Source organism: Herpailurus yagouaroundi, unplaced genomic scaffold, assembly GCF_014898765.1.
Source record: "Herpailurus yagouaroundi ecotype Mexico unplaced genomic scaffold, PumYag 67525, whole genome shotgun sequence".
NCBI lineage: Eukaryota > Metazoa > Chordata > Mammalia > Carnivora > Felidae > Herpailurus > Herpailurus yagouaroundi.
The window spans coordinates 2,395,083-2,417,911 of record NW_024420331.1 but is presented as its reverse complement, the minus strand read 5'-3'; the positions used below and the strand labels follow the sequence as shown (position 1 = coordinate 2,417,911).

Genomic DNA, 22,829 nt, shown 5'->3' with positions numbered 1-22,829 from the left:
AGAGAGAGAGAGAGAGAGAGAGAGAGAGAGAGAGAATCCCAAGCATGCTCTGCACTGCAAGTGCAAAGCCTGACACGGGACTCGAACTCACAAACTGCGAGATCATCACCTGAGCCTAAGCTGGACACTTAACCAACTGAGCCACCCGGGTGCTCCCAGAAGGGTTCTTGTCAGCTTTCCGACAACGTAGATTTCAAACTTTTTAAGTGTACTTATAAAATCACTTTCAACAAACTTATTTATTTATTTAGAACTGGCACGAGCACGCATGGGCAAGGAAGAGAGAGAATCCCAGGCACAGGCTTCACACTGAGTGTGGGGCCTGAGGTGGGACTCCATCTCATGACCTTGAGATCATGACCTGAGTCGAAATCAAGAGGCAGACGCTTAACTGACTGAGCCCCCCGGGTGCCCCGCGACAAACATTTCTTAAACATCTGCTCTGTGCAGATACTCCAGATGATTCTGATTCAGATGGTCTATTTCTTTAGACCGTTGACCTATTATGGTCTATGTAGTAGGTCAACGGTCTAAAGAAATCAGACGACTTTAACCAGTAAGTAATAACGTGAAACAAGTCTACAGCCGCAAGTAGAAACAGACCCATGCAACCATATTCTACCTTTGTAGCTTATCAAGGGGACAAGTGGAAACAAAAACAAGCTTTTGGTCCCTGGTCATCATAACAGGAATTATCCGTTCTCCACCCCAGAATCCTGATGATCACCTTCAACAAGAGAGTGTTGCACATGGCCGATGGTACATGGTAAATTATTTCACAACCCAAGTTATTACTGAGTTCCCAGAAAGCCTCCACATTATTTATGTTTTCTGTAAAATAATCCTCAGTTCCAAGTAGGAGGGAACTTTGCATTAAATGATGATACTGCACTTTGGGACATGTATCCTATTAGCATGTATCATATTAGTATATTATCCCTAATACAAAAATCCCATCTGTTAGTTTAATGCAAAGCTTTACTTTCTCCTCACTTATAACTTACAGAAAGACATGTTGAACAAGTTAGTTATGTCAATACATGTCTGTTAAGCCCATGAGCTGAATTGCAAAAGGATTGGAAAAAAACTTTTAAATGCTCTGCTTAGCCGCCGCTGTGTTAACATTGCTGACCCAATTAAAAACATACAAGGACAATTCTGTATTGGTAACATTTTATATGATTTACATGACATGGTACCTTAAAGGGGAGCCAAAATACGTGTTTTGATGTTTCAACAGTGATTTCTGGCAGAGCGAGTAGGATCCTCAAGCTAATCAGAGAGCGAGCCGTCTTTAAATCTGGATTGGGAGATTCTCGGCGTAAGAGAGAGACCGAGCACAAAAGTTCGGAACGCAGTGAATTTCGGTGATGTCCTTCACACCTTGGGGTACCAAGGAATCTTGCTAGTGTGAAGACTGATATGTCCAAAGAGAAACCGCCCCAGGGAGTTGCTGACTTGACCTTGCAACTTTCAGCCAGACGGCCCACCAAACAGCTGCACCGAATAAGACCGCGCTTTGGCTCTCCCTTTGCTACACGAGGAAACCTCACGGACAGACCCTCTTATCTCGTTCCAGGGCTTGTTCCTTAGTTCCTGCTCCATCCCTGCCTTTACTCGGCTTCAGACTTTTCAGCTCTGTTTCCTGTTTTCCTGCTGCCAGTCCCACACCTGCACTGTGGACAGATTTGGACACTTGAATACTTGGCACTTTGTCTCAGATACAGTTTGAACTCGCTCTCTGGTACGCGTGCCTTTGGCTACCCCTCCATCCAACCTCTGGTCTCTAGGAGTTCTCTGCTTGGCCAGTGCATCTGCTAGACTCAGTCCTGCCCAACCACAGCAAAGCACAGTCCGGACTATAACGTGCAGGTGCTGTAGCAGTCACTCAAGGGGGGCTCAGTGATGTTTACGTAAGCAGCGGCCTCAAATGCTCTGTGTTCTAAAGCAAACATTTGTTTTTTGGCTTAGTTTACACGCCCATCATAGGCCTGCCATGACTCTGCTCCAAATCACCCTCATTCAGAGGCTATCCCTCGTTCTGGTGGCTGGGTGAAGAAAGCATGTTGCGGGGGGGGCAAAGATATTGCTAAATAATATTAACTGTAACCATAGGCACCATTTTTTTAATGTTTGTTTTGCAGAGAGAGAGAGAGAGAGAGAGCAAGAGCAGGAGAGGGGTTCCCTTTTGAGAGACAGAGGCAGACAGAGGATGTACAAAGCAGGCTCCGTGCTGTCAGCAGAGAGCCCGACGTGGGGCTCAAAGTCACGAACCACGAGATCATGACATGAGCCGAAGTGGGATGCTAAACTGACTGAGCCACCCAGGCACCCCCAAAGGCACTATTTTTAAGCCACAATTTTCTGATCTATTGGTTCATGGAACTGGAATATTGACTATAGTGTTGGTTGGCAATATCTGCTAACTCTTACTAATCCCCAGAGAAAGCTTTGACTTAAGGTTTAATCAACACATGAAGGGACTGACTGAGAAGAGCTAGGTCCTTAATAAAGGAACTTTTTATGCTATAACTACTGTCGTTAGTAGAGACACATTATTAATAACAGCTAGTGTTTCATTTATCAGGCATACTATGTGCCTTAGAAGTATGCTTCTAAACTCCTTACGTATATTTGTTGAGTCCTTTAGTAACCCTGTGGTGCAAGTTCTTTTTATTCCCTTTTTGTAGACAAGGAAACGGAGTCACAGTGATGTTTAGCAGTGTGCTCAGGGTCGACAGCTATCATGCTTTACCAGATGCTAATTTAACCTTTAAATTGTTAACACAGGGGCGCCTAGGTGGCTCAGTCAGTTAAGCGTCTGACTTTGGCTCAGGTCACGATTGGCAGTCCAAGAGTTCAAGCCCTGCGTCGGGCTCTGTGCTGACAGCTCGGAGCCTGGAGCCCGCTTTGGATTCCGTGTCACCCTCTCTCTCTCTGCCCCTCCCCTGCTCGCACTCTGTCTCTCTCTCATAAATAAATAAACGTTAAAAAAAAAATTTTAGATTGTTAACATAAGAGTATAATATAGTTTGAGTCTTCCACTAACTCCAGGGTTTCCATGCTGGTTTACCATGAACCCTTCGGCTTGTTACGTCTAAAGCAGTATCTGTCTCTAGGTTTTAGTCCAGAGAGCATTTCTGGCACATGGCACGAAGGAATGGAGTGTGTGTGTGTCGGTGGGGGGATGGACAGGACTTGGCTTCTGGCGAGAGTGTAGAAAAGTCAAAAGAGGGCATCATTCTCACCCTCACCACCCAAACAAGCCTGAGCAGCTACAAAATCAAAGCTGTATACAATCCATCTAAGAATGGGGAGTGCAAAGCAACCTAGATGAACCAATGTCCAGAGGACAATTTGCAGGTGAGGAGAGAGCTATAGCCTCTCTTTCAGAGCAGAATGACGGGGGGAGAGGAAATCCAGATCAAGAGGGATGAGGAGAAACTAGCCAGGGTTGTAGTGGGAGTTCAATGGCCACTCGTGGTCTGGCGAGACAGACAATGCCAAGCAGCTCAGTCACAGAGTCGGTCAGCACGGACCCGTCAGACCATTCCCACGGTTTGTCACCCAGTGTTCAGGGGTATTACGTCAAAGGGCTGGGACAGGGCCAAAGAAGGATTTTCCTGAGGTGACCAGGGCCTTTCCCAAGGGCAAGGCAGCCATCTCCATAAGCAGAAGTGAGAAAAAGGCATCAGAGGCACTCTGGGCTGAGATACTGAAGGCAAGGGGCTTGGCACATAAGTCGAAAGGAATCCGTCTGTGACGCTCCCACACATCGACAGTTAACAAAACAAAACGAAACAAACAAACAAAAAAACCTCAGTAAAATTGAGCAAAAGAGCTGCCCGAACAGACCCTTCACAAATGAAGATTATATGAGAAGCAAGTAAGTACGTGAAATAGTGTCCCACACCATTAGTTACCCAGGAAATGCAAATTAAAGCAGAACTTGAGAGACTGACATCAAATATTGGCGAGGATACGGCACAGCTAGAATTCTCATACATTTCTAGCCCGAGTGTAAAATAGTACAACCACTTTGAAGGGCTGTTTGGCAGTTATAATATATAATATTATATATAATATAATAGTTAAATGTACGTCTGTCCTAAGAACCAGCCAATTCCACTCCTATGTAATTAGCTAAGGTGAATGAAAATACGTGTCCACAGAAAGACTTGTTCACAAATGATCAAAGAACTCTTATCAATAAGCTCAAACCTGGAGACTCCCTATATGTTCATCAACAGGTAAGGGGCTAAAGTTTGTTACGTTCACACAACACAATCCTACTGAGCTATAAACGATGTGATACGTAATAACCAACATGGATGATTCGTAAAAAACATTATGCTGAGTAAATGAAGCTCAAAAATGGGCAAAATAATGTACGGCGATGAAAATCAAACTAGTAGAGGACAGTAGTTGAATTAACCAGAAAGGGGCACAAGGGAACTCTCCAGGATGATGGAAATGTTCTATGTTTTGTTTTGGATGGTTAACACACGCAACCGTTACTTAACTGAAAAGAAGATTTGTGCAATTTATTGTGGCTTAGTTATACTGCCTTTTAAAATAGACCAGGTCAAATATCATTATTTCTGAACACTGAGAATGAGTCGGTGTCAGTCCATGATACAAGAGTTAAAAGCCAGGTCCTGTAGGCCACCCAAGGTCAACAGAAAACAATCACAGCACTTCTCTTATTCATAGCACTTAACAGTCAGGTGCAGACACGACAGGACTTGCTACAAAAAAAAAGGCACAACCCCACACCTAATGAGTGATCGTATCCTTCCATCTGTCTCTAGCCAGAGTTATCTACTGCTGATTCACCCAAAACCTACAGATGAGTCACTGCCGTAATCTCTGTGTCAGCCTGTAATTGTCCAGGGTCAGCCCTTAAAGCACTGGGGATTCCCGCTCTAACCACACAGAGCTTATCAACTACGTGGCTTGCTAGAACTCTACCATTAACTGCTCAGTGATCTCATTATTGCCCTTTCTGGTCTTAACTTCTCTATGCAAGTCCGTGCAAAGGCTTTCCTGCGAGGCTCCTTGGAAACTCTCAGAAACGACTATGGGCACAGTGACGGGGAGGGATAGGATGCGATGGGGTGACTCTAGAGGAGAACATACGCACCTTCCAGTCTAAATTCCGCCTAAGATAGACTTCTCGCGCTTCAGTGTGCGTAGGAATCACCAAGGAGTATTGTTAAAATGCAGATTCCGATTTGGTAGGTCTGGAGTGGAGCCCAAGATTCTGCATTCCTAACAGGCTTCCAGATTATAGGGTTTTGCTGGTCCATGGTCCACACTGAGCTGTAAAGACCAGGTCTTATTTTCTCTGTGGTTATGTACTCTGTTTCTAGAAGGTACCTCTCTCTGTGTGCGTTTTCTCAGTCCAGGCTTCAATATTCGACTGCTTTAGGTTCAAAAACATGCAAGCTAGAGTCCCAGTAACGGACAAAGGATAGTTCTCGGAATCTAAGCGTTCTGGAAAGGCATTCTAATTTTCATTCATTAGCTCAAAATCAATGTATTAAATCAAAATCCTGCATCTTCTCTGATGTATTCACATCATCAATTTGTGGGACTCCCACTGACCAGCAGCTCCCACAGAGCAGGCAACAGACCTTCCAGAATCATCTGGGACCAGAGCAATGGACCACATGCAACACCTCTCAACACTTCAGCTCACCTTGGTTAGCAGGAGCACTCTGCCTGATGGTCCGGGAAGGAAGGAAGAATGCAGGTTGCTGAGTCCCTCCCTGGAATGGGCAAGAGCCTACTTCCATAGTCAGGTGGGGGAAAACAGCCTCTTTCCCAGTGACTGCTGGGTCCAATGTTGCTCCTCAGACAGATACAGAAGAAAACAGATTTTTGCCCCCAAGTGACCTTTGGGCAACAGCATTACAAGAGATAGTAAAATTATGATAGTATATTTGGCCTTCCATGGGGACAGATTTTGAGTCTTAAATCTTCTTTTCTTTAAATATTTTTAAATTTATTTTGAGAGAGAGAGCGAGAAAGAGAGCGTGCACACAAGCGGGGAGGGGCAGAGAGAGAGGGAGAGACAGAATCTCAAGCAGGCTGTGCACCATCAGCACAGAGCCCAATGGGGGGCCAGGGCTCGAACTCACAAACTGTGAGATCATGACCTGAGCTGAGGTCAAGAGTCAGATGCTTAACTAGCTGAGCCACCCAGGAGCCCATTAAATATTTTTTTAAAAATTTAAGTTAATGGGGTGCCTGGGTGGCTCAGTCGGTTAAGCGTCTGACTTCCTCTTGGGTCACGGTTCGTGGGTTCGAGCCCCGCATCGGGCTCTGTGCTGACAGCTCAGAGCCTGGAGCCTGCTTCGGATTCTGGGTCTCCCTCTCTCTCTGCCCCTCCCCTGCTCGTGCACTGTCTCTCTCAAAAATAAAATGAAATAAATAAAATAAAATAAAATAAAATAATTTAAGTTAAAATATTATCTCTCTGCAAGAGTTCCAGACCTTCTTTAGAAAAACACACTTGAATTACTGAATCTAAAGAATTCGGAATATTCATAATCTCTCCAACCATTTTATTTAAGCATGTGTTTTCTCATTCAGAATGAAACTTTATATGTAAAAGAAGAAATACCAGTACTGAATGTGGTATGATATTCAAGAGTTACTGCAATTGATCTGGTGCATCGCCAATCGGATCGCTGCCATTACTCCTTGGGCACACAAATACTTTGCCAAAGAAACACAACCAACTAAAACGTCCATGCAACACACAACATGGCAGCAAGAGCAGTCCACAATCTGCCCATAGTGTTACGAGTTTAAGGGGATGAGCCAGTCACAGTGAGATGAAGGTTAGGAGTTTTAGGTTTTGCATAACCAGCTGAAAATGTGAAAATGAAGTCTAAACGGAGGAAGCCAGCGACATACTCCCTGCAAGCTTCAGGGACCCACGTGAACAGCACGTACAGGACATCCGCACGGCAGTCCGGGTATTTATCAGGAAGCAGGGGCATTGAGGAGTTTAGCTGAGACATTTTATGACAGCCGTTCAAGACTGTGGGAGTTCCTGCTCCTAAAAAGAAATTCAACGCTACCCAACCTCGCAACACAAGCATTCACCTAGGACCGGCCCAATCTTTTGGCGGTGATTACAAAATGTATACTCTCAGGCAAGCCTGATTTTCCTAACATGGAGTTGAGCTGAAGAGTCAGTATTTCTCTCCACACTCGAAGTGAGAAGCCATAAAACTGAGAGGTGATCATGGATCTGAGGATAATCAGAGCTGAACTGAACTCGGACAGAGAAGCCGTGGGCTTCTTTGCAATATAGCGTGACCACCACCACCACTGTCATCACTGCACCCCATCGCTGTCACCACCAGAACCACCACCATCACCATTATCGCCACCGTCCTATGCTACTGCTGTACAGAAAATCGTAGAAGCTTTATTGAAAGGAATTTTGGCAGGAACTGTTAAATCTTAAAAATTCATATCCCATTTGAATCATCGATTTCTCTCTGAGGTATCTGTCCTGCAGAAATACTTATACAAAAAAAAAATGCATGGAAAAAAAGCTCAATATTATAAAAATGTCAATCCTTGCCAATAAAATTCTAATCAAAGTCCCAATAGGATTGATTTTGGGCAAATTGACAAACTGACTCTAAAATTGAAATAGAAACGTTGTTTGAAACAAGGAAAAATTACGAACACTCTAAGGAATTTCAAAGACAAATTTGTTTAACGAATGTTTATCAAATACCTATTATGTGCCAGGTACAATTTTAGCCAAAGGGATAAGCGAATAAAACCTCACCATGCTCTTTCTAGGGAACACTGCGCTGCATATGATAAGAATAAAATACAACTAATTAACTGATGTGGAAAAACCTACAAGATATACTGGGAAGGTTACAAAAGTCACGGAACAGTACGTGCAGCAGAACGCTGTCTTCTAAAATTCATCTGGAGCTGAGCATGTAAATATATGAATGCACAGAAGATAATCTAGGGAGGTATCTTACTGAGAGGCAATGGATGATTACTTCTAGAAAGGAAAGCAGGATTGAGTAAATCATGGACAATGTTGGCTTTGTGTAATATCTGGATTTCTTCAAGTAGAATGTGTTTATTGCATGCATACCTAAACTATACCAGGTTACCTGAAAAATACTGACGAAGCATTCCTTGTCACAATCTGGCCTAGAATATATTATACTTAATAGAATGTTTACAAATACCTTCTCATTTTTGTTGGCCATTTTCGAGGACTTCAATTTCTGTAGGCTGATGGTAGACGAAGTGGGCTTTTGATAAAAGAAAAGGAAGGAAGGCAAGTGGCAGGTGGTTAAGAAAGAGAGAGAACAAACCAGGATGCTGCTTGTCACCAGTCAGACTTGGGGGTTAGTCCCTGTTGTGGTACCTGATAAACCTGTGTGTTCTCGGAATGTATACTTTTAATAGCAAGTAACAGGAGGTCTAGCAAAAAGTCGCTTCAACGATAGAGATTTGTTAACGCACACAACTAGAAATCCAGGAGCAGAACAGTGGCCGGCAGGACAACCCCTACAGCTCTCCTTTGGCATTTTCCTCATGGTTGCAAGATGGCTGCTTCTGCTCCAACAAAGCACCACACCCTTACAAGATGGCAGTCCAATGTAAGAAGGAATGAGGTCTTTTATTTGTACAGGTCTCTACTTTATCAGGGAGGATAGGTTTTCACAGCATTCCCCACAAATTTCCCCTTTCATTTAATTGGCCAGAACCATGTCACATGACCACCCCTCAAATCAGTTACTGGAAAAGAGGTAGAATAATCAGGTTCGACTTAAGTCCAGTCACATTTCATATCACGAGACTGAGTCCTCCTTCCCTGAGCATATAACTTTACCTGCTACCCACGATAATTCTGGGTTCTGCTCTTAATGAAAGAGAAAAAAAGACTGGAGTGCCTGGGTGGTGCCTCAGTTAACATCTGACTTCGGCTCAGGTCATGATCTCAAGGTTCATGAGTCTGAGCCCTGCATCAGGCTCTCTGCTGTCAGCACAGAGCCTGGACCCTGCTTCAGATTCTGTATCTCCCTCTCTCTCTCTGCCTCTTCCCCATTCTCTATCTCTCTCAAAAATAAACATTTTTTAAAAAAAGATAAAAAAGAAATCACTATTGGGGCGCCTGGGTGGCTCAATCGGTTGAGTGTCCGACTTCGGCTCAGGTCATGATCTCACAGTTCGTGAGTTCGAGCCCCGCGTCGGGCTCTGTGCTGACAGTTCAGAGCCTGGAGCCTGCTTCAGATTCTGTGCCTCCCTCTCTCTCTCTGCTCCTCCCCTGCTCACATGCTGTCTTCTCTCAAAAATAAATAAAGATTAAAAAAAAATTTTTAATATAAAAAAACTAAAAAAAAGAAATCACTATCGAACAGCCAATGAACTGCTACAATAAGTCATTAGAGGTTCAGTTTGTTTATCTGTAAATTAGGCAAAATGACCTATCCTCATAATTGTTTGAAATCCTAAATGAGATAGTGTATGGCAAGCCCTTGGCTTATCCTAGCTGTTCAATAAATGTCAGTTTTTTCCTGAACGTCCTCCATCAATAATTATAGCATTATTTCCATAAGGAGATTTTTAAAAACTAGGCAACAAAGCAAGCGAGAAGGCTAAGTGTCTAGGTGCAGCTTTCCATTCTTTGCATTTAGGCACTCCCATGTATGTAATACATTTATATTCAGAAACCGCAAGTGTCGCTATGTGCCTGACGACTGTTACCTAAGATGCCAAATTAGTTTCTGGAAAGAGTCCCGTACCAAGGAACACAACTAAGCGACAGAAGCCATTAGAGGAGACATAATCTCAGGGAAAGCTATTTTCAATATTAATTTCAAGTTTATCTCTTGAAGAAAAAAGGGATACGAATAGGTACCACTACTTGGACGCTATAAACTCACACGGCAGAAGGACAGAGGAAGGTCTCTGGGGCCTCTTTTATAAGGGGCACTGATCCCGGACTACCGCTCCCCTCTTTACAACTATGGATAACCACATTTACCTTCTTGTGGAAAAACACGTCCCTGCAAACTCCAAATAACACCAGAAGCCCCTTGCACATGATGGCCATCAATTTAAAATTATTCCACCACAAACCATTTGCTGACAAATTTGGTATCTGGATTTCAGCCACAGCAGGAGGAGGAAGAGTAAAGGGGACTCAGGGTTGGGCTTCTCTACACCCAGGTAGACAGGTTTCCCTGGAACAGTGGTTCTCAAACTTGAGCGTGCATTCGATTCATCTGGAAGGCTGGTTAAATCACAGATTTCTGGGTCCCACCCCCAGGAGGTCTAGGGTGGACTCCAAGAATTGACGGTTCTCACACGCTCCCAGGTGATGCCGACGATGCTGTTCGGGACCACTGTTGGGGACCCACTGCTCCAGAGTGACACGGGAGCCCTGAGCGTGAGCGATGGCATCGGTCACTCCCCGCATCCCCACCTGTGAACCCAGGCTCACCCCCAGTCAAATGACATTGCAGAGCAGAGCTGTGAAATGTATAACATTTCTGAATAGTTTCAAATTCTTTCCAGGTTGCGGAACTCGAGACTGGAAGACTCCATTTGGGGATAGACCCCTTCAGGTAAGCCTGAAAGGAGAAGAGGAAGGGCCACCTACCAAAACAAGCCAGCTTCCCACCGTCTGACCTGCCAACTTTCCAACAAAGGGAGAACAAAATAACTCTCAAATCCTGAATGCTTTCAAGGGTTTGCAAGCATTTCAAGTAAATTATCCTTCCTCTCTTTTATGCCCGATAAAACTATTTAAACAGAGACCTCAAGAATGTAGGGCTCTTTTGCGTCTTTGCCAAAGGACAATTCCTTGATTGGGCTCCATGACAAAATTCAAGAGCGTGGCCCAGACGAACTGGCTGCATGAGCCTGCTGTCAGCTGCTTTGCCAGCAATGGACCAAAGAACTGGATTAGAAAAAAGCATTTTCTGTCATTTGATGCAACAGATTTTTCAAAACAGTATTTCAATTTGCATACCAAGCCAAATTCCCTCTCCGAGGAGGAACAGAGCGCATTCCATTGTGTAAGACAATACTCATTCCCGCACGGTGATGTCAGTGCTCAGTGAGCAATGCTCTTTCTGCGAGTCCTTTTCTTGCCATTAAGGTTCCTATTATAAAATTTTAACCACTTCAGAATCAAGCAAGATGTGGCAAATCTTTCTGTTACCGTTTCCGCAAAACCGAAAGAGACACGGCTGTCAGCAACTGCCTCGAGCACAATTATTTTATGAGTTTTCCCTCATGGTATGAATAGGGTTTCTGAAATCTGTCTTCACCTCCCAGGACTTTTTTCTCTCAGGAATACTGATTTGGGTAGTTTATTTTTGCCAGCTTTTGGGGAGCAGTCTGATTGTTTGCTAAAATGATAGGAGGCACTTCAGGGCTCTAAGACAAAATTCTAGTAGGGATTTTGAGGTTAATGGGAAACACACTGGGCATTTCGCTAGTTCAGGGAATATTGGGGCACAGGGAAGATTAAGGACAAAATGTACTCTAACACATAAATGACATAAAATGGCAGGGAGATTGTGGCAAAGAGCCTCTTCCTATGATTACTTGGAAAAAACACCAGGTGAGAAAAATTGCAATACGATGTCTGTGTGTCTGCTGTCTGTCTATCCATCTATCTATCTCATCTATCTGCATACAAACCCCAAAACCTTAAGATTAAAGAAAAAATTGGATTTCCATTCGAACTCTAACAATGTGCTTTTTTTTCATTGGGAAAAGCTTGAAAAAAATATAGACCCGTGAAGAAAACAACACAGTACCAACCAGATGAAATTAAACAACTGTTCACATTTAGTCATTTTAAGTGAGCTAATTTTGTAAACTTTAAAAACAGGGGTGCCTGGCTGGCTCAGTCGGTGGAGCATGTGACTCTTGATCTCGGGGTCATGAGTTCGAGCCCCACTTTGGGTGTAGAGATCACTTAAATAAATAAATCTTTTTTTAAATGGGACAAAAGGAGCAGAGTGGAAAAAAATGAAATCCCCTTGATTTTTTTCCCTTGTCCCATTTGCCTGAACTATTTAATTTGTTGGGAACCCATCTGGCATATGGTTTTATACTTTTATTTTATACACATATACCCTAAACCACTACTGAACGTCGTCATGTATGTTTTCTAATATGTAAATAAATGCCATCAATTCAGCACTTAAGATACCACAACTTGATCTTTTTTTCATTCAGTGTTATACTTTGGAGCCCATCTACTCTGATACCTATAGATCGAGATCAGTTTTAACGGTGGCATCACATTTCATTCTAGAAATACACTTTAATTTATCTTTTAGCCAGTGACGAAACCTTCAGGGGCTTTCCATTTTTCACAATTACCAACAATGCCACAAAGAACAGTCTTGCCCGTGTTTCCCGAGGCTAGCGTAGAAGAGGTTTTCCTGGGACTCTATGGAGGCAGAGCTGCTGGTTCAAAATGCACGTTTTCAGCCATGCTAGATATCATCAAGATGTTCTCCCAAGAGGTCATAGCATTAGTATTCCAATCAGCAGCATTACCAGTGTGTTTTCCCTCATTCTTGTCAAAACTCCAACTATGTCATTCTTAAATTATTTCACTCGTCCAAAGGTCCCTGATAAACAGCAAAGATGAGTTTTCTGCCCACATCAGGAATGAGACTGCAGTGGACATCTCTTACCTTTTGCCTGCTGGCATCTAGAAGTATCTAGAAGCTGAGCCTCCCTTTTCTGTAGAGACCTGCCCTCCCACCCAGTGGGCTGTTAATCACACAGTCATGAAGGAGCTTTTCCCTAGGTAGAGTGACCCATCCAAAGGTAGATAACAGAATACGGACAATCAGAATTTCTCTTCAGGGGTTAATATAGACAATGGGAGAGAAAATCTCTCCCATCTTTGAGGAACTTAAGGAGTAAGGAACAAACTGCCTTTGTCTACCTGAGGATAAAGCCACAGAGAGGAAGGAGGAATCAAGAGTAGATAGAAATTCCACCCCAGCTATATTCCAGGAGAACTGAAAACAGGGACTCCAACAGATACTTGTATGCCAATGTTTGTCCCAGCAGTATTCACAAGAGCCAAAAGATGGAAACAACCCAAATGTCCATCAACAGATGAATGGATAAATAAAATGTGGACTATCCTTATGATGGAATATTATTCAGCCATGAATCAATTACTGATACCTGCCAGGACACGGATGAACCTTGAAAACATTATGCTAAGTGAAATAAGCCAGAAACAAAAGAACAAATGTTGTATGACTCCACTGACATGAACTATGTAGAACAGGCAAACTGGTAAAGACAGAAAGGAGATTAGAGGTTACCAGGGGCTGGGGGAGAGGGGAATGGGGACTTACTGCTTTGTGATTGGTTACAGAGATTCCATTTAGGGTGATGGAGAAGATTTGCAAACAAACGGTTAATGTGGTGAGTGCCAGTGAATTGTACACTTAACATGGTGAAAATGGCATATTTTATGTGATATATATTTTATCACAATGAAAAGTATCAAAACCTACAAGACCTTGAAAATGAAAAAAGAAAAGATTAGATCGACAAAAAGAAAGACACACATATGTATCTCCTAATGACATCATTTGAGTCCCTGGATCCTACCATGCCTGAAGAACGAATTCTTTTCTCTAAGTTACATAAAGCAATACACTCTGGGTTTTTTTCTTTATCTAGTTTGAATTGGCTTTCTGTCACTAGGAATGGAAATAATCCTAAATCAGGCACAATAGCATATAATCCAGAAGGGAAAAAAAAATGTGATCTTAATATCCACTTAGGTCCTAAACATTTTTTTTTTAAAGGCTAGGCTTTTATTTTTTTTTTTAATTTTTTTTTTAACAGTTCTTTATTTTTGAGACAGAGAGAGACAGAGCATGAACAGGGGAGGGGCAGAGAGAGAGGGAGACACAGAATCGGAAGCAGGCTCCAGGCTCTGAGCCATCAGCCCAGAGCCTGACACGGGGCTCGAACTCACGGACCGTGAGATCGTGACCTGAGCCGAAGTCGGACGCTCAACCGACTGAGCCACCCAGGCGCCCCGGTCCTAAACATTCTGTTTGAACCTCTGCCGTTTGCAGGCAGTCAACTCTTACTTCAACTGAGTATGTGTGTGTGTTATTAGGAGCTGGTAATAACTTGAATAAACACGATAATCCCCTAATTTCATTTCACTGCTTGATACAAGGTCTATCCCAACTAAATTTTTTCCAGATACACTTCTCCTCTAGTTAATGCGCTAAAGAGAAGTGAGTGACACACTGAAAGGGACAGAAAAGCAAGTCCACGACAACGAGAAGATGGATGTTAAAAGCGATTCTTTCACTCTACTACCAAACAGGAAAAGAAATGATCCAAAATCCTAAGGCAAAACTAATTCTCACATTTTATGCATTTATGCTGGTCTGGAGAGTGGGTCCTCCCTTTGAGAGACTCACCCTCCCTTCTCAGAGGAACTAGGCAACCCCCCTCTTTTTTTTTTTTTTTTTTTTTTACAAAGGCAGCTAATGATTCCTGCCTTGATTTGACCTGCCCTTTAGTAATAGAACTGGCAAAGCATACGGGGCACCTGGGGGGCTCAGTCAGTTACTTGTCCGACTCTTGATTTCGGCTCCGGTCATGATCTTACAGTTTGTGAGATGGAGCCCCAGGTCGAGCTCTGGGCTGATGGCACGGAAGCTACTTGGGATTCTCTCTCTCTGCCCCTCCCCCTGCTTGCATGCATGCTCTCTCTCTCTCTCTCTCTCTCTCACTCAAAATAAATATTTTTTAAAAAGTAACTGGCAAAGCCTAAGTGGCAAAAGAGAAGGTGGGGAGAGGAAGGAAACTCTTTGATTTTCCTCTTTGTTTCATCTGATGGTTTGATCTTTGCATAAATTTAGCAACAGACAAAATAAATACAGCTAGATGAAAATGATTGAAGATGCACAAAACAAAATAGGTAAGTTTAGCCCTTAACAAATTCATGGGAACAATTATACTGGGAATCCAACAGTTTCCCCTTCCTCAGAAATTACATATATGGCAAACCTGGCTAATTTGCCTGTGACCTGGCTCATAATAGGATTTAAAATGAAGCATAAAATAAAATAAAATAAAATAAAATAAAATAAAATAAAATAAAATAAAATAAAATAAAATAAAATAAAATAAAATGAATCCATTTGCAAAGAGACAGGCTATAGATTAAAAGTATTACTTATTGCAGAATCTCCTTAAGGACTGAAATATGAGTGGTGGGCAACAAAATTGTGAAAGGTTCCAAAGTCAGTAACAAGAGTGAAACTAATCCTAGAAGTGCAATAGTCTTCGGGACAGGCAAGAAAGTGGGAGGGATCTGCTTGCGTGGAGTAGGGGAAGGGAAGGCACGCCCAACAGGAAATGGCAGGCATTAGTGATAGCGACAGGCAAGATCCGAACCTCAGTAATAGGTTACATTATTTTATAAAATGTTTTCACAGTGGCCAAGTGCTGAAAATGCAAATTCATAAGGAAATTAGGCAAAATACAACAAAAAGTATTTGTTCAACGTGAAAAGAAAAACACAAAGACAGGAAAGGACAGGAAAGGAATACTACAACATTATGAAAACTGAAATGTCATCTTTCTCCCATGTTTCTTTTCCTTTTTCTCTTTCTTTCTTTCTCTCTCTCTCTCTCTCTCTCTCTCTCTTTCTTTCTTTCTTTCTTTCTAAAATGACTCCAGAAGGATTAGGAGGAGCGGAGCAGCAAAAGAACCAGGGAATCTCCTTTGGAAAAACAAACAGGATTTCCAAAATTCATTTATGCTTCTCTTCATCCAGTTTAGTCTGCTTCTTTCCTTTCTAAATGCTTACGTGCATGCTTTCTCTGCCTGGTATTCATAAGCGAGACATTTTTGAAATATATAGCTTCATACCAGTAATGGGGTGGGGTGGGGTAGGATAGCACACAAAGGAGTTTGCATTTCAAATATTAGCACAAAGAACTCCTTCTTGAAACATGTGACATTTCCGACTCCAGGAAGGCACAATTGGCTTCATGTGTCGGTGGTACATAAGACCTTCCAAAAGGACGCAACACGAATGGAGTACCATGTGTAGTCCATAGCTCACCGTAACACAATCCAAAATATGAGCTGGTGTTTCCACCTCTGACACTGTGTGAGTTTTCAGTCTGCTTCACATTCATGGGGGTTCTGTTGAATGAATAATACCATACTTAGAGGGAAAAATTATTTGGCAGAACAGAAGGACAAGGAGGGGATAGAAGGAGTAATTGACATGGAAAGTCATTTGATATTACCAGTTAAGCTCCAGAATTGGGGTTTTGAGGATAATTCCAAACAAAATCCCAGACATTGGTTTGGAAACTGTTTCTCTATTAATCTGTGTTCTACTTTTGTGAAGTTCCAACGAATGACCTCCCCAAATTATAAATGTTTTCTTCAAACCGAATTTCCTATGAATTGGCAACAATTAGTTTAATTGGATTGAAGGAAATAAGATGACTATTGAGAAGGTATGTTTGCTCTGAATGTCCCCGAGGAAAATCTATTCTGTTTTGGTAAAAGTATGAACCATGGTTATAAATAATTCATTATACAACGCAGTTCTATGATAAATGTGAGGGCTCACTTAAATACTGACATATTCTCTGTAATATCAGCTATGATTCAATGTATTACGGGGAATGGCCTTCTTCTCTAACATTTTTAATTCCAGTTAGTCAACAAACAGTATTATATTAGTTTCGGGTGTACAACACAGTGATTCAACACTTCCATACATCACCTGGTGCTCATCAAAGGTGCTTTCCTTAACCCCCCTCACCTAGTTCATCCATCCCCCGGCCCCCTCCCCTCTGGTGACCATGAAGTTTGTTCTCTATAGTTAAGAGTCCGTTTCTTGGCTTCTCTCTCCCTCCCTCCCTCTCCCCCCCTCTCTCTCTCCCCTTTGCTTGTTTTGTTTCTTAAATTCCACATATGAGTGAAATCCTTTGGTATTTGTCTTTCTCTGCCAGACGTCTTTCACTCTCACCAGCATCTTCACAATTTCTCCTCTTGTCCTCATTTATGCAAGTATTTCATCGCATCCATTCATCGGCTCCCTCTTTAGAAACAGAAAACTATGAAATTTTTACTTCAGTATGTTAATGACTATCATTTACTAAATAGGCGCTCGAGCTCCTTTATATATTCTGTCATTGAACCCTCGCGACAATGTTCTCCCCCCTGTTTCAGAGATGAGAAAGCCGAGTTCCTGAAGTGTTGGATAACTTGAGCGAGGCTGCATTCAAACCCACACCTAACACCAGCCTGAGCAGTTTTCACTACGCTGCGTGGTCTCCACCGGAAAGAAGATGGAAAGCGAACTATGTAAAACTACCAACTAAGTGTTCACTGAGGATGACTAGGACAAACTATATCAGGCAAAATACCTCTTCCAAAAGATTCACTAAAAAGAGCTTTAAAAAAATGTCCTCGTCCCCTTAATCCTAAATCATTACATTTAAATTATTGGAGATTTAATGGGTAGTGTTTTAGACCCTAATTGAGTGCTTGTTAGCATCTTCATAAATAGAGCATTTACAACTTGTTAATAAAAATTCACAGCACCTACAAACTTTAATTTCTCAATACAATACTTACATCGGGCGTAAAGTCTCTTTTCTATAAGAAATTGGCCACCTCCTCCTCAACCAGCCTTGGGCCTGTTTTCCTCTGTTCTACTGAGAAGGCTTGCAAGTTATCACAGGACAAAACACAGAGTGTTTTGTGGCAGAGAACATTTTAGTTGAGTGACCTCATGTGGCTACTACGTTGGATCACCAAATCGGAGACGCTGAATTCGCCACTGACCCCTCTTTCTGGCGTTTCACAGAAGTGAAACGTGAAAATGAGATGTCCTTGGACCAGACACGGGTAAAGAGGAGAGGACTCGTACACCAACTTAAGAATCTGACAAAAATCGATTTTTACTGAACGGGGAGACATGGAAACATGTAGAAATAACACTTTCTTATGTGACTTTACCAGACAGTTACACATATTTGAAATAAGCCTCTCCAAAGCTAATGTGACCGACATCAATGTAAGAATGAAGGTCTGTTATGAGTTCCATCCTGCACGTTTCCCCCTAACAGAGCCCCAACGATAATTTGCAGCAATACACAGAGCTTACAGTAGACAAAATAAAGTGGAATGAAGCCCAAGTACTTTTTATGTACGCCCAAGTCCACCCCTCCGTGTGTGTGTGTGTGTGTGTGTGTGTGTGCGATTTAAATTATTTCAACAGATCTCAGAATACAAAATAAGGTAACATATAATCATTGTAGGAAATCATGTAACACTAAACTATATAAGTAAAAGTAATATTCTAACTCTTCCCAAATCCCACAATTTTGTTAGCAGTTTGTACATATCCTTCTACATCTTTCTTAGGCTCATTGTGATATGTGCCTATTTCCTTTTAACTTTTTTTTTTTTCAAAACAGTATTACAGTGCTGCACAATTTGCTTTTATCATTTACCAATACATCACTGATGTTCTTTGGATGAATGCACGAAGACACTCGCTCTGTGTACACAGTCATGCAGTGCTAACTAAAATGATCAGTAGAAATAAATGCTAAAGCCCCCAGATCTGGGCCTCTAATTCCAATCCCTACTGCAAGGTATTAGAGTTTCTCGGGAAAATGGCCACTTGCAGATCTCGTTCGGTGGCAGAGAAGACACAAGATGAGCCTGAGACATCACGTAGTGCCAGAAATCAAGGAAGGTGTCAAAGATAAAGTCATTTCAAAAGGACACCGGAAGCAGCTTAAAGAGGTTCCTTCCTGGTCAAATCGATGACGATCCGAGCAGCAGATAGAGTAAGTGCAGTCAAGTGCGCCCACTTTATACGCAGTCGCCGTAGAGACTCAGCGTGTGGGCAGGCAAGTACTGTGTGCAGTAAGCCAGCATCTGCGCCAGTAAGAAGTACTCAATATGGAATAGGAGCTGTTGTGACTCCAAAGCCAAGCTTCTACCGCACACCATGCTTCCTGATCAAAGCAACGTTTACCCGAAAAGTGCTGAAGGGAGGAGGATAAAGAGACAGCTAGGAAGAGGCAGGTGAGGAAACCTGAGTTTAACTTGCACCGGAGCGGAGTCTCTCCAAAGTGGCCCCAATTCAACAACACACGCAACACCCAAGGCTGACTCCGGATATGTAAGCAGTGGCCGGATAGGATGGCATTTAGAGAAACCACTGCAGTCCCTCCAGGACGGATGTTCAGATGAGCCAAGCGCTCCTCCTTCGTGGCGGCACCTCCCACGGATGTGCCTGAAATGGTGGCAAAGCCCCACCTCACGCCACAGCGTGTTCTCCAGCCCGCGTCTCTGGGATGGAGATTCCTACAGACTAGACTATTCCTTCACTTCACCCTGGTGCCCTGTGGCTACTGGAATTCGGCGCTTACTGCCTCCCGGCCTTGCCCGGCCTTTCCCAGCTGCGTCAAGAGCTTTGTCCCCGGTAGGGATGCTGCCCATCCCCCCTTTGGTTTCACAGAGCACTGCTGACACCATATAATTTCATGATATAAATGTAACTTCGGAAGTATATAACTTCTCATATAATTTGACAAAATTGTACTGACCACACGAGGCTAAAAGGAAAGGACTGTAACGCCGAAACGCAAATGTGAAACGACACAAAATAGTGTAGCTCCCGGTGTCGACCAGGCCACAGAGTAGAGCCCTCCTCCCACTACCCACTCACCCTGGCAGGGTTTTGACCATTGTCTCCCCTATCCCCAAACTCTCTTGGGACCTAGAGAGAGGTAACAATAGTTTATCCTTCATCACCAGCCCCAGGTTCCCCTCCTGGGAGGGTACGATTCTGGCCTCCAATGAAGAATTATGCAGATGGGTTAGAGTTACAGCTTCCCTTTGGCATAACCAAAAGGTTTGCTGTGGTCATTTTTCTTCCCCACAACTGAGGGGCAATCGCCCTCAAAGGAGAATCAAGCATCCATCTCTAAGCAACAAAATAAACCACATCAACATTAGTGTCTTCGCCTCCCCAGGCTTAAACATCCCAGCCTTTCCTCGGGCTCGCTGTTCCCAGTACCCTCTTGGCTTCCGCCACCAGCAATATGCACGCGTGTCCCCTAATGCTGAGGGTACCCTTGCCTCGTGTGATGGCCATTGAGATGTGTTATCCAGAACCCCCTCCCAGGATGGTTGGCCACAGTAACGGTAGAAAATCCGTGCCATCTGGCCCCAAGAGGGATCATTATGATGGGCCATTTCACACCGGAGCCTACCCACGGGGATGGCCAAGGCTGGCGTGGCCTGAACTGCAGCCCAGCTTCTCCCTCTACCCAATCCCGCTTCCTTCTTCTCCCCTTCCCAGCCGCTGACCCCTTTTCGACATGCGCGCACCGAACTCCTTCCCACGGCATACTTCCGGGAGAAACCGACTTGCAACAAACACCCTGCTACAAGATCCCTGTTAAAACAACTGTGGGCCAATATTCCCATCATGTACTCCACGTAAAGTCTTCTGAATCCATGCAACCCTGGAGGGAGGGCAGTTTCCTTCCAGAAAGAGGCCCCTCCCTCTGATCATAGTACATCCGGGCTTCATCAGGTGAGTCAGGCACCAGCCTTCTAGGCTCCTCAGATGCAAGGAACAGACTTCACATGTCTCAGTTCGGTCTCGCTGACACACTCCCCCCAGTAGGCCAGGGGTTAGGGATAAGAGTCCCCCTGCCTTCATTCTTGAGGGGGAAGGAGCAGTGGGACCCTCAGTGCCATTTCCCACAAGGAAACCCCTCCCCACAAGCGCCTCTGAACTCTTACCCTCCATGTCGGTGACTCCTCTCTTCAGGTTTTCCACAGTCTACTGAGAATGACTGTCCTGGTGGTATCTTGGAATGTGGCGGTCATTGTGTTCATTCCTCAGCCAAAAGTGACCCTAGAAGAGCCCCATTTTAACAACGTGTTACATGATGGAAATGCTTGAATATGGCAAGAATACCTTTTGGAAGAACTCTAGCAGTGGTCTCCTCTGAGGAAGGAAATGGAGGGGTAGGGGAGAAGGAAAGGATTGAGACCTACTTTTCACTCTCTTTTGTGCTTTGCGATTTTTGTACCGTGTACACGCATGTTACACCTATTAGACTGAACCCCACGTACCAATATTTGACCAATAGACTGCACCAATATTTGACCATTTTTACTCATTTTTAAAAATATTTTATTGTTAAGTCATCTCTGCACACCACGTGCAACTCAAACTTACAACGAGATCAACAGTCACAAGCTCTGCCCACCAGCCGGGCGCCCAATACTTGACCATTTTTGGTCTACAGTTTTCTCTTTATCTTGTCTACCCTCAGCATAGTCAATTACAGGACACAAGAGGTGGACCACTTGATGTTTCCCCTACCATCAGATTATAAGAGCTACAAGTGGCCCAAACTATCCCTTATCTCTTCCTCTCAAACCCTGACCCTGCTATATCATTTTCTTGCTTACATCTCTCACGCTCTTAAAGTTTGTTTCCCCAAGCTGAATAGAAGCACGACGCAACCTATGGAAGATGAGCAGTGACATTTCCGCTCTGTCCCTACCCTGTGTCCAGTACTCTCCCCAAAGCCCCAGATAAATGACCCTCTTTCGGGACTCCGCTAAGACACCATCTTCTCAAAGTCTCTAGTCTTTTCTGAATTTCTTCTTGCTGTCTACAGCCCACCGAAGAGAGATTGACTGTTCTGCAGTGCAGATGTCTATCAGAGGCTCTATCGCGGTATTGGCCTTATGCGTAGACACATCTGGCTCCTTCGTTAGACGAATCTTTTTAAAGAAAAAAGTTCAGGTCTTCGTATCCCAAATTAGAATGCCACCAAGATTGGACCAGTAGGTTCTGACGGAACAGGATCGAGAAACCATTGCCAAACGAAGGAATGGCCTCGTTGTAAATGCGGGCATCATTCATAGCACAAATGAATTCAACAAATACTTTATGCTGCACACTCCTTATTTGGGTTTGAGTGCAATATTCCGTCTGAGCGTGCAGTGGGTTACAACTGTGAATCATTAGCTTATGCGGACTTGTACTCAATGATCCGTATATGATCGATGTCTTGGATACACAGTCCTAGCACACAGAAATGCACTCTTTCTGAAAACATACCTTGACAAAGGAGGGTAGCCAGTAAGACCCTGGCTCCTACAGACGATAATTCTGTTCATAGCCTCCAAATTTCTATCTTGCTTCGAAGTGATGAAGAATTTCGAGTCTCCAAGGAGGACAAATAACATGAGAAAACTTTGTCAGGAAACTACAGGCCCTCAGGGCCAGAGTTTAGAAAACACTTATGCAGGTGAGGCTGCTTTCAAGAAGTTTCGACTATATAAATTCCTCTTTGTCAGAGTCACCGTGTATTAGTCTAAGACAGCTATTATATTTTCTTATTATAAGCATGCACTGTGTCCCGCATCTGGAGCACTTGACAAATTGTAGATTTATTCCTATTTCTATACATCTGTGAAAAGAATGTGTGTTCTGTTTCATCAGGGAGTTACTTGAAGTCACAGGTTGCTAATTCCAAATGAATAGAAACAGTGATTAATCTGGGAGATACGAGCTCGCCACTATTCCTGTAACAGATGTCCATTATGATGAGCTACACATTTGTTCCGTGTTTACACTAGAATTCAAAAAAAGGAGGGTCTGACCATTTTGTGAAAGAAAGAAAGAAAGAAAGAAAGAAAGAAAGAAAGAAAGAAGAAAAAAGAAGGAAGGA

The 22,829-nt window shown here is 43.3% G+C and overlaps 1 protein-coding gene and 1 long non-coding RNA gene across 4 annotated transcripts in view; one reads left to right on the top strand and one right to left on the bottom strand.

Annotated features, from left to right (window-relative positions):
* Nucleotides 1-22,829, bottom strand: part of MID1 (midline 1) — a 590,830-nt gene that overhangs the window by 538,532 nt on the left and 29,469 nt on the right. For all 3 annotated transcript variants that reach the window (XM_040467620.1, XM_040467625.1, XM_040467627.1), the window contains exon 3: nt 20,881-20,995. The gene's annotated coding sequence lies outside the window, so the exon portion shown is untranslated. The remainder of the gene's footprint in view (nt 1-20,880; nt 20,996-22,829) is intronic.
* On the top strand, nt 952-16,895 carry LOC121025181 (uncharacterized). The gene is made up of 3 exons (XR_005787973.1): nt 952-963; nt 4,423-4,424; nt 16,786-16,895. It is a non-coding gene; the product is annotated as an uncharacterized LOC121025181 (long non-coding RNA).